This window comes from Pelobates fuscus, chromosome 5, assembly GCF_036172605.1.
Source record: "Pelobates fuscus isolate aPelFus1 chromosome 5, aPelFus1.pri, whole genome shotgun sequence".
NCBI lineage: Eukaryota > Metazoa > Chordata > Amphibia > Anura > Pelobatidae > Pelobates > Pelobates fuscus.
Genome location: NC_086321.1, coordinates 43,245,942 through 43,257,137, shown reverse-complemented (window position 1 = coordinate 43,257,137; position 11,196 = coordinate 43,245,942).

Sequence of the window (11,196 nt, the reverse complement as noted above, 5' to 3'; positions counted from 1 at the left end):
TGTTTAATTAGGAGTCTCATGAACTCCTGTGTCTGTCTCTAAGGATTTTCCTTACCTTTTTATCTTTTCTACACTTCCTATACTATTATACTATCCTCTACTATTTCTCTTGTGAGAGAAGTGATTGGTCACACACTTCTCACCCCACTCCAATCCGTGGCTACCACCTCGGGTACACGGAATTAGTGACTAGTCTGCGTTTTTGGGAAGATGCACTTGGAGGGACCCACCCTTTCTGAGTGGCAGCTGACCATTGTAGATAATCTGTTTAATCTTCTTTCCCCTATATCTGGGATGCCTGTATAGGAGGGGAATGGAACAGGGTTAGGAAAGCCCAATAAGGGCTGGCTAGCGCGTGTGATCTAGTTGAAAAGATTGCTAAAGTGTGTAAAATTGCTGTGCCTTCATGTGGTAGATTGCAGCTAGAATTCAGCAGGAAGGTTGGGCTGAGGAAGAACTAGATCACAAAGGGTTAAGAATATATGTATATTATAATAATTGTTTTTGTATTTTGTGTTAGCCATTACCCTGGTAGAGGGTGGGGGTTTTGTATTGAGTCCCACTGAGAGTATTACTATATTGGGATTGACCTGACTGGATCAGGGATTATTTCAATTATTGCTATAAGTATGGGAAGCCTAGGTGTATTGTCTAAATGTTGTGTTTTTTTTTGTGTGTCTCTTTGCTTGCAATAATTGTAACGTAACTGTTCTTCCAGCGCTGACATGGTTAAAAAACTTCATGCTGGCTCTCTCCTCACCCCTCCCTCCTTGCCTTCTGTGAGACGCGGGGGGGGGAGAGGGAGGGGTGACATTCCTGGTTTTTCAGTTCTGCGTTCAGTAAAATTAGTAGCTCAGTGTTTATTACGAAGGTTAGGAAAGTGAATCTGATGCAGGAATAGAGAATTATTTGGACGAGTTAAAAATGTAAAGGCAAGTGTGATTTGTTGCAATACTATGCAATGTGGATAGAGGGAATATGCAAAGTTGTTACGTTAGATTATGAAGGAAAAAAATAAAATAAAAAAAATTGGTAACATGATGGAAGAGGGGTTATCTTAAAGAACATTTACTAAAAGAAAGTTCTAATAAACCTAGATTTCTTTAACAAATGGTAATACAATTAGGGATTGGTTTCAAAATGTTTTTACTGGATAATGTTTGCCTCCAGATTAAAAGACTGACTAACATAATTTTTTTGTTGTAAGCCCAGATATTTTATTATTGCATATGCATAGGAATTGAGACTTTGGGCATTATAGTATATTAATTCTAGATCTGTTACTAGCAGCAAGTGCCTATCCCACGCATGCTTAAAACACTTCTACTGAGTTAACCTTGTTATGGTACTTTTTGAAAGTAAACCAAAATGTTCAAAGTCTATCTGTTCCTGTCCAAATCTGAGATGATTAAATTGCGTATACGCAGAAGTAAGCTCACACTGACACATGGAGTTCAGGTTAAAAGCACTTCAGAAAATTTAATACAATCTGGTTGGAAAACAGTTGTGTAGATCTTTTTAAAAGCAAAATGACATCATCATTGAATATCAGATAATAACAAATAAACATCATTAATTGGATTAAACGTTATGTGACTATATCAGTGTCCACCCATCAATATTATTAATTGGCTCAGGGATTTGAGTGACCAGCTAGGTGTCCTCCCACCGGGAGGTGGTATTGTTCTGGACAAGGGTGTGGACAGAAGGCTCAGGCGCCATCTTTCCCAGCATGAGGTTTACTCGGTGGAAAGGGGGGCTTGAGCGTCATTTTACACAGTCAGTGATATCGGGCCTCATGTCCAGGTGCAAGGTCTCTTATGAATAGAACATTTCATTACTACTGTGTTCTCGTGGCCTTCAAATTATACTATGTTGCAAGTTAGGGGAAAGTCAGTAAAGTCAGCAGTTCCTGAGTTAATCATGTCTTTATAGAGAATACAGTCTTTGTCTATTGTATTAGATGTGCTGGGAAATTCTGTCATGTAATGTAGTTTTAAAATGAACAAGTTAGGTTATGAGGACAAAATGGAGGATTGAAGAAGTCAGGTTAGGAGGACAAAATGGAGGATTCACAGTATGCAGTTAAAATGGAGTTAGTACAATAATTCAATACAAGTTCAATAAAGATTTTTAATAATTCTACATCAGTCCCCCCTATGAAATGTTAATATTCTAAGAGATAAAAACTTTATTAAGTTAGTATCAGGAAGACGTGTTAACCCAAGGCACAGAAACCCTATGAAGTAACGGTTCTTAAAGTCTTCTTAGTTCTTCAGAGGGACATCATAAATAGACAAGCTTACATTACCATATGGACTTGTGTTATCTGGAATATAGGCACAAGTAGTCATGGTGACAGGTAAACGTTGTTGGTTGCAATAGATATAATAAATGCAAATCAAAATATTATTATTATTATTAGCAGTGACGGTTGGGAAAATGGACTCAAACTTTCCTTTTACTGCAAAATCATCTGGTACCCCCCTTGGCACACCTATGGCATCAATATATATATATCAATCAAACTTTCCCTTTAGAGGGGTGCTCCTCTTTATGTTCTGAAGCATGAATGTGGTGTGTCAAGAGTACCTTGTCATGTATTATGTGTATGGACATAATAACCTTGGCTAGGGCGCATTTGCTTATGCATTGTAGTATTAAACCTGTCCCACGCTACATCAGCGTAGGTGGACTCGGATCATTTAGTCAATATTAATATCACCACAAATTCAGGATGGGCAAATAATCCTGAGGGAGCTTGGCGTTTGGATCTTTTTAGCTTCACGAGGTCTCCTTTTGGGGTCCTCGGCTTTCCATCGATGGCAGGTGGTCAGGCATTATTATGGCCATCAAACACCTACTTGCTGGTATCTTTTTATTTAACAAGTCATTTTTTTTTTTTTTTTTTTTTTCTTTAGAGTCAAAAGTGTGTCAAAATCAACAAATGTCACTTCTCATGTTGCAGAGAGAGTCTTGAATCTGGAACAATGAATCCACTGAGTGATCTCTGCAACTTTCACAATGCATTACTGGGTATATGGTCTTGGATGTCACATTGATGACCGGCTAGGCTTCTGGCCATCCTGACAAAATGTCTATGATAACTAGTGCATATTTGACCCAGTAGCTCTTTGTCACCTGGATTCTTGAAAGGGATATTGAGAGTTAGCTAGGTGCTTAGGGGTATTTTAGAGATCAAAGAGTTCATGAGGGTCTTGGATAGGTATAAAGTTCCATGGGCTCACTGCCCAGTACATGTTTTTGGGTAAACAGAGCTTAAGAGCGTTGGAGTACAGCCCGTCTTCAAGGGTTGCCCCTTTCTGTTTTTCCAGCTTTGTATTTCTTCAGGGTCAGCAGCTGCTTGTCATTCTTTCAGAAGCTTGAAATCTGTGGGTAGGATCTACATGGTGAGTATAGAAGTTTCTTTAGCGGACACCCTTCCGTCCACTTCCCTTGGTGCACTTGTGGCTTGGTTGGCAGCTTTTGGGCAGCTGAGTGGTGCTTCTTATCTTCCAGATTGATCCAAAATAATGTGCTGCACCCAGGGCATGTCTTGAGTCAGTGTAGATATTGGCATGTCTTCCTTCAGGCATTTTGTATGCCACTGAGAAGGCTGTCAATTCAGCGTCTTGAGCAGATGTGAGTGAGGAAAGTGAAGGTGCTTGACGTACCTGATCTTCTGTAGCAACAGCAAATCCAGTATGGTACCTTTCCTCTTTATCCGCAAACAGAGTGGAGTCAGGATCTGGTAAAGCTACTGCATGCTCTGTTGAAAGGTGTCTTGTTTCTTCTTTCATCTGTTCAAAGCAACCATGAGGAGCAGTAGAAGAGGTTTCCTCACCTATTTCTGTGTGAGATTGGGGGGGTATTTGTCTTTCTATTCACAGTTCTCTTGCTGACCCCCCTCTGTAGAGATCTGTAAATTGAATGTTCATGTTTTGTTCTAATGAGTCAGGTTCCTTTCATGAGATTTCTGGGGACTTAGTGTAGAAAAAACATGAGGGACAGCCACCTCCCTTACAGGTGTCTTACTTCCATGGGAATCTGGGTCAGGACCGCACTATTTCTTTGAGAGTGCCCAAAACAGTTCTTTCATGTCTGAATAATTTTAATTTTTCGTTAGTGTGGTATTCCCCCCTGGGAAGTGGCGGAAGAGTGGCCAGAGCAACTTTTCTTCAAAATATAATGTTGTCAGGTAGAGGCAGAGTCGTCTATGAGTGGAGGAAATTGGTAAGGAATAAGAAGGGAGGAAGCATATAAAGGATACAGATATGGTGGTGGGGAGATGGAAGAATGAGTAGCGGATAGAGTGAGAGGGAAGAAGGTGGAGTAGGAGGAGGAGAAGGAGGAGTAGAGGAGAAGTAGGAGGAGAGAGGAGAAGGTGGAGTGGAAGGAGAAAGTGGAGTAGAGGGAGGAGTAGGAGGAGGAGTAGAGGGGAAGTAGGAGGAGAGAGGAGAAGGTGGAGTAGAGGGAGGAGTAGGAGGAGAAAGTGGAGTAGGGGGAGGAGTAGGAAGAAGAAGGAGGAGTAGAGGGGAAGTAGGAGGAGAGAGGAGAAGGTGGAGTAGAGGGAGGAGTAGGAGGAGGAGAAGAGGAGAAGTAGGAGGAGAGAGGAGAAGGTGGAGTAGAGGGGGGAGTAGGAGGAGGAGTAGAGGGGAAGTAGGAGGAGAGAGGAGAAGGTGGAGTAGAGGGAGGAGTAGGAGGAGAAAGTGGAGTAGAGGGAGGAGTAGGAAGAAGAAGGAGGAGTAGAGGGGAAGTAGGAGGAGAGAGGAGAAGGTGGAGTAGAGGGAGGAGTAGGAGGAGGAGAAGAGGAGAAGTAGGAGGAGAGAGGAGAAGGTGGAGTAGAGGAAGGGGTAGGAGGAGAAAGTGGAGTAGAGGGAGGAGTAGGAAGAGGGGGAGGAGTAAGAGCAGGAAGGAGGAGTAGGAGGAGGAGAAGGTGGAGTAGAGGGAGGGGCAGTAGGGGAAAGTGGGGGACTGCAGATGAAGGGGAGGGATCGGTGGGAGGAATAAGCGGGGGTGGGCAGGTAAGGGAGCAGACAGGTGATGTAGCAATGGAGGATACATCAGAAATCAAGACTAGGTAGAAATGCAATGGAGGCTGCAAATAGCCCATGTACAACAACTATTAACTGGCCCTATGCTTTCCCTAGAGAAAAATAATAAAAGGCTAACATGCTCATCTTGTCTCCACAAGCCTCGAACGTTTCACTCCCATGGGTGGCCCATGATGGCTTGCCCACCACTTCTCCACACGGGGTCTTGTGCCCGCGGAGACAGACGCTATCCCTGACTCTCGTTCTTAATTTAATAATTTATAATCTAACATCTCAAAATGTAATTTCTACTTATATCACAAATATACATTATCACAATTTTATGTCTCGTAAATGGGATAAAATTTATTCTACTCTTTACTGATAATGTATTTTTAAAACATACAAAATAGACAAATAACATTGCCTTCTGCAAAATAAATGGAAAAGATAATGGAGATTTTGTTAAGCTTATAAATGGCTATACATTAATTCACATTTCTTGTACTCCAGTTTCTGGCTGTTAATGACAATGTACAATGTAATAGAGCAGCAGGGAATGCTAGCAGAATGCTTGGTTGCATAGGGAGAGGTATTAGCAGTAGGAAGAGGGAAATGCTCATGCCATTGTACAGAACACTGGTGGGACCTCACTTAGAGTACTGGATACAGTACTGGAGACCATATTCTTCAGAAGGATATGGATACCTTAGAGAGAGTTCAAAGAAGGGCTACTAAACTGGTTCATGGATTGCAGGGTAAAATTCACCAGGAAAGGTTAAAGGATCTTGACAGGTATAGCTTGGTGAAAAGACGAGACAGGGGAAATATGATAAAAGCATTTTTAAATACATAAAGGGAAACAACACAGTAAAAGTGGAGACTATATTTAAAAGAAGTAAAACTACCATAACAAGAGGACATAGTCTCAAAAATAGAGGGACCAAGGTTTAAAAATAATATCAGGAAGTATTACATTACTGAGAGGGTAGTGGATGCATGGAATAGCCTTCCAACTGGAGTGGTAGAGGTTAACTCAGTAGAAGTGTTTTAAGCATGCGTGGGATAGGCATAAGGCTAAGCACTTGCTGCTAGTAACAGATCTAGAATTAATATACTATAATGCCCAAAGTCTCAATTCCTACGCATATGCAATAATAAAATATCTGGGCTTACAACAAAAATTATGTTAGTCAGTCTTTAAACTTGGCTTATTCATTTGTTCAAGAAATCTTGGTTTATTAGAACTTTCTTTTAGTAAATGTTCTTTAAGATAACCCTTCTTTCAGCATGTTATCAATCTTTGTACACAAAGCTAAAACACACTTGTTACTTATACATGAAACGATAGACATATATATTCTATCTACATATTAACCAATACTTGTCACAGACACCTTCCTGACACAGGGAAACTAATAGCAGGATAATCCTAGTAACCGTAACCTTTTTGTTCATAATATATGGGAATTAAGGAAGACAGCATGTCTTTAAGATAGGATGAGCATGACACAATACACGGGCGGAAAATAAATAAATAAATAAAATAAATAAATAAACTCACGGAATGCAAACAATATACCTACAGCCATTAATCACTTTTCCTCTTCACAATCTAGCTTAACAACTTTGCATATTCCCTCTATCCACATTGCATAGCAATGCAACAAATCACACTTGCCTTTACATTTTTAACTCGTCCAAATAATTCTCTATTCCTGCATCAGATTCACTTTCCTAGCCTTCGTAATAAACATTGAGCTACATCCCTGACTCCTTATCTTATACAACAGTCTTGGAGAAAATACTTTGTTCCATTGCTAAATCTTATTAGTTTCTGAATAATTTTACTGAACGCTGAACTGAAAAACCAGGAATGTCACCCCTCCCTCTCCCCCCTCGCGTCTCACAGAAGGCAAGGAGAGAGCCAGCATGAAGTTTTTTTAACCATGTCAGCGCTGGAAGGACAGTTACGTTACAATTATTGCAAGCAAAGAGACACAAAAACACAACATTTAATACTCTTCAGTGAAACTCAATACAAAACCCCCACCCTCTACCAGGGTAATGGCTAACACAAAATACAAAAACAATTATTATAATATACATACATTCTTAACCCTTTGTGATCTAGTTCTTCCTCAACCCTACCTTCCTGCTGAATAGCATTGCTACTCTGTACCAGTAAGCTTGCTTTCTTCTCTGTCAGTAATCTACCACATGAAGGCACAGCAATTTTACACACTTTAGCAATCTCTATCTTCAACTAGATCACACGCGCTAGCCAGCCCTTATTGGGCTTTTCTAACCCTGTTCCATTCCCCTCCTATACAGGCGTCCCAGATATAGGGGGGAAAGGTTTTAAACAGTGTCTACAATGGTGGACTGACACTCGAGAGGGGTGGGTCCCCCCCCAGTGCGTCTTTCCAAAACGTAGACTAGTCACTAATTGGAGGTGAGAAGTGTGTGACCAATCACTTCTCTCACAATAGAAATAGAAGAGGATAGAATAATAATATAGGAAGTATAGAAAAGGTAAAGAGTAAGGAAAAAAATCCTTAGGGACAGACACAGGAGTTTAAATGACTCCACATTAAACAAACAACAGTACAGTTGAAATACAGTGCATGCATCACAGTTCAAATGAAATCAACAGTAATCCCTTTCCTTCTACATGTGCTTACTCCAAAGTCACCTTTCTCAACCTCGTAGTGTCCCCGCTCGGAGAACGACTTTCATAAGTCTCACTACCAGCGGCCAAGGATAACAGCTAACACCGGTCCGAAATCCTTTCCAGCCTCCCTCTACTCTGCAGTCCACAAGAATGTGGCCACGTCTATCCTCATTCCCGTAGTGCCCCTATAAAACCCACTTTATAAGTCTCACTACCACGTGATGCGAAAAACAAGCAATACCTGCCTGAATTCCCCCAGGAAACAAAGTCCCCTGCCACAAGGCTAAGTCTCCTACCACGATTAAATAATCAGTGGACCTTCAGCTCAACTAGAGCCGAAGGGTCCGGGTCAGGACGTCCCCAACTCAACTAGAGCTGGATGGTCCGGGTCAGGACGTCCCCAACTCAACTAGAGCTGGATAGTCCGAACGCGCACAGTGAAGCTAGCTAGGCTATCAAAGTGACACAAACTTGGATCACAGGAAACTATGATTCTACACAGATCCCACAGTTCCACAAACTTCTTTTTCCTTACAGCCACAGCCACGAGGCTCCTAAAAGAAGTAAACAGGCAAAGAAGACCCCCCAGGAACACATCCACGGGTCAACCCCTCTTTTTCCTTACAACCACAGCACCGTGGTTCCTAAAAGAGGTAAAACAGGCAACAGAAGACCCCCCAGGAACACATCCACGGGTCAACCCCCCTTTATCCCAAAAGGGGTAAAATACAAACAGATAGACAGACACACTGAAGACCCAGGCAAGTCCCCTCAGGTCCACCCCCCTTTATCCCAAAAAGGGGAAAACAAGCAAGACAGAACCCCAGGCAAATCCCCTGCAGGTCCACCCCCCCTTTATCTCAAAATGGGGAAACAGGCAAACAATTCAAACACAATTCAAACACACCCAGGCAACAGATAGACTAAAATTGCAGGTAAACAAGTGAGTAACGAGACACCGGGCAAGATATTACCTGTCTTTGATGTCCTCCCGGGAAGCAGTCACAGACACGTGGACGGGTCAATCAAAGGGGCCGGAACATACCGGTGGCTCTGCAGAAGTCTCTACCGTGTACTTGGAGGTGATCAGTCTCCCTTCCTACCCCCAGGATTCCCCCGTCCAACAGCATCTTCCTTAGGACGGCTCACCGGCCAGACATAGCCCGATGCCCCACGTTGGATGCGCCAAGTTGTTATGGTACTTTTTGAAAGTAAACCAAAATGTTCAAAGTCTATCTGTTCCTGTCCAAATCTGAGATGATTAAATTGCGTATACGCAGAAGTAAGCTCACACTGACACATGGAGTTCAGGTTAAAAGCACTTCAGAAAATTTAATACAATCTGGTTGGAAAACAGTTGTGTAGATCTTTTTAAAAGCAAAATGACATCATCATTGAATATCAGATAATAACAAATAAACATCATTAATTGGATTAAACGTTATGTGACTATATCAGTGTCCACCCATCAATATTATTAATTGGCTCAGGGATTTGAGTGACCAGCTAGGTGTCCTCCCACCGGGAGGTGGTATTGTTCTGGACAAGGGTGTGGACAGAAGGCTCAGGCGCCATCTTTCCCAGCATGAGGTTTACTCGGTGGAAAGGGGGGCTTGAGCGTCATTTTACACAGTCAGTGATATCGGGCCTCATGTCCAGGTGCAAGGTCTCTTATGAATAGAACATTTCATTACTACTGTGTTCTCGTGGCCTTCAAATTATACTATGTTGCAAGTTAGGGGAAAGTCAGTAAAGTCAGCAGTTCCTGAGTTAATCATGTCTTTATAGAGAATACAGTCTTTGTCTATTGTATTAGATGTGCTGGGAAATTCTGTCATGTAATGTAGTTTTAAAATGAACAAGTTAGGTTATGAGGACAAAATGGAGGATTGAAGAAGTCAGGTTAGGAGGACAAAATGGAGGATTCACAGTATGCAGTTAAAATGGAGTTAGTACAATAATTCAATACAAGTTCAATAAAGATTTTTAATAATTCTACATCAACCTCTACCACTCCAGTTGGAAGGCTATTCCATGCATCCACTACCCTCTCAGTAATGTAATACTTCCTGATATTATTTTTAAACCTTGGTCCCTCTATTTTTGAGACTATGTCCTCTTGTTATGGTAGTTTTCCTTCTTTTAAATATAGTCTCCACTTTTACTGTGTTGTTTCCCCTTTATGTATTTAAAATGCTTTTATCATCTTTTCACCAAGCTATACCTGTCAAGATCCTTTCACCTTTCCTGGTGAATTTTACCCTGCAATCCATGAACCAGTTTAATAGCCCTTCTTTGAACTCTCTCTAAGGTATCCATATCCTTCTGAAGATATGGTCTCCAGTACTGTATCCAGTACTCTAAGTGAGGTCCCACCAGTGTTCTGTACAATGGCATGAGCATTTCCCTCTTCCTACTGCTAATACCTCTCCCTATGCAACCAAGCATTCTGCTAGCATTTTCCGCTGCTCTATTACATTGTACATTGTCATCAACAGCCAGAAACTGGAGAACAAGAAATGTGAATTAATGTATAGCCATTTATAAGCTTAACAAAATCTCCATTATCTTTTCCATTTATTTTGCAGAAGGCAATGTTATTTGTCTATTTTGTATGTTTTAAAAATACATTATCAGTGAAGAGTAGAATAAATTTTATCCCATTTACGAGACATAAAATTGTGATAACGTATATTTGTGATATAAGTGGGAATTACATTTTGAGATGTTAGATATAAATTATTAAATTAAGAACGAGAGTTAGGGATAGCGTCTGTCTCCGCGGGCACAAGGCCCCGTGTGGAGAAGTGGTGGGCAAGCCATCATGGGCCACCCATGGGAGTGAAACGTTCGAGGCTTGTGGAGACAAGATGAGCATGTTAGCCTTTTATTATTTTTCTCTAGGGAAAGCTTAGGGCCAGTTAATAGTTGTTGTACATGGGCTATTTGCAGCCTCCATTGCATTTCTACCTAGTCTTGATTTCTGATGTATCCTCCATTGCTACATCACCTGTCTGCTCCCTTACCTGCCCACCCCCGCTTATTCCTCCCACCGATCCCTCCCCTTCATCTACAGTCCCCCACTTTCCCCTACTGCCCCTCCCTCTACTCCACCTTCTCCTCCTCCTACTCCTTCTTCCTGCTCTTACTCCTCCCTCCTCTTCCTACTCCTCCCTCTACTCCACTTTCTCCTCCTACTCCTTCCTCTACTCCACCTTCTCCTCCTCCTACTCCTTCTTCCTGCTCTTACTCCTCCCTCCTCTTCTTACTCCTCCCTCTACTCCACTTTCTCCTCCTACTCCTCCCTCTACTCCACCTTCTCCTCCTCCTACTCCTTCTTCCTGCTCTTACTCCTCCCTCCTCTTCCTACTCCTCCCTCTACTCCACTTTCTCCTCCTACTCCTTCCTCTACTCCACCTTCTCCTCCTCCTACTCCTTCTTCCTGCTCTTACTCCTCCCTCCTCTTCCTACTCCTCCCTCTACTCCACT